Source organism: Gymnogyps californianus, chromosome 7 (assembly GCF_018139145.2).
Source record: "Gymnogyps californianus isolate 813 chromosome 7, ASM1813914v2, whole genome shotgun sequence".
NCBI lineage: Eukaryota > Metazoa > Chordata > Aves > Accipitriformes > Cathartidae > Gymnogyps > Gymnogyps californianus.
In genome coordinates, this window is record NC_059477.1 from 1,829,439 (window position 1) to 1,830,885 (window position 1,447).

General features: G+C 44.0%; 1 long non-coding RNA gene across 1 annotated transcript; it reads right to left on the reverse strand.

Moving 5' to 3' along the window:
• Nucleotides 1–496: 496 nt before the first annotated feature.
• Nucleotides 497–1,032, reverse strand: LOC127018244 (uncharacterized). Its single transcript, XR_007766730.1, has 2 exons — nt 982–1,032; nt 497–903 (listed from the first exon to the last, which is right to left on the reverse strand). It is a non-coding gene; the product is annotated as an uncharacterized LOC127018244 (long non-coding RNA).
• Between the last annotated feature and the right edge of the window lie 415 nt (nt 1,033–1,447).

Consider the following 1,447-nt stretch of genomic DNA (forward strand, 5'->3'; position numbering starts at 1 on the left):
TTTTCTCGCAATAAGATTCCCAGAGCTGAACGCTTGCTCTTTTACAAGGACCGCACCAGGAGCAGATACAAAAGATAACCGTTCCTCAGCAATCCGTGTTTCTTACTCTACGAGAGCCACAGTCCTCTAGATGATTTACGCTAGTTCCCTTGAAAAACAGACCAGATCAATATATTTGTGCACAAGCTAGGAGCTGAAATAACGGGAAGTAAATACTAGATCATGCTTTCTAAGAAAAGAGCACAAAACCGCAAGCTAAAAATCACTTTAACTTGCGTCCCAAAATCCCAGCCCTCCAACTGAAGCCAGGTCTTTGCACAGGGCAACCCCAGCCGGGTCGGGGAAACTTCTCGCACAGAGATGGGAACGCTGTCTTCAGAACAGACTGGAAAATTAAGGCTTAATGAAGGTTTTGCCCCGTCCAATCTTAGAAACCAATTCACGCCGTTCCCGATCAATGTATCGGTGAGACATACATAGACAAACCAAATGGACATCTAGAAATGACTTTTTATTTTGTGAAGAACACTTGAAAAATAAAGACGAAAGCTTTTCCAGGCTTTGGAATATAACCGCATAAACTGTGGAATCACAAAGACTCCGTTTTAAAAAGGTGTTCCCTCTCCCCACCCCCCTTTTTAACGAACTCTCTCCTTGCGGAATGACCCACAGTAGTTTTAAGGAAGAAAAATACGCATTTTGAGCCAACATTAGAAATAATCCAAGATTGGTTCAGTGCAGGCGCTGCTACATTACACTTGAACAAAGGCACATACTAAAATCCCCACGTTAGCACTCGGAATCCGTCTTTACATTTCTCCAAACGTCGTGTTTTCGAGAAGAGGCTGGAGTTATTAAAGGCAGGTGGGAAGGCTGAGCTCAGGACAGCTGTCCAGCAAGGAACTGGAGGAATTCAAAGGGACAGCAAAGTAAGTGCAATGCCACGGAACAACCTGCGAAACGCAAACCTTTCTGGCTTACCTTAGGAATCAGCACGCGCGATCATTTCTGGCTCGCAAGAACACTTGTGGATAGGAAGAAGGCGGCGCAAAGTCAGACGGGGAAAGCAGTCGGCTGCCCTCACCTCAGTCAGAAAATCTATCCATAGAACTAGGATTTCAAGATTCAAGGGAAGCCTACCTACAACCGAAACAGCGAGGAAATTAAAAAAGATCCCCTTCTTGAATGAAGCGGCCTCAGAAAGCACAGAAGCACCTGCTGAATTTGAGAGAGATGCACAGAAATAAATATTAATCATATGCTTCAAGGGGCTTTGGACTTTCTTTTTTTTTTGCTGATAGCTGAGAGTGTCAGTTTTTGTCTTGAAGCTGTCTGAAATACCAGAATGTTGTTAACCTATAAAAGGTAAAACGAGAGAGCTTCTCACATTAGCCACAATTTTAGTAGCCTGCTCTACTGGTATCTCCTACTACGGAATCTGCTCCAC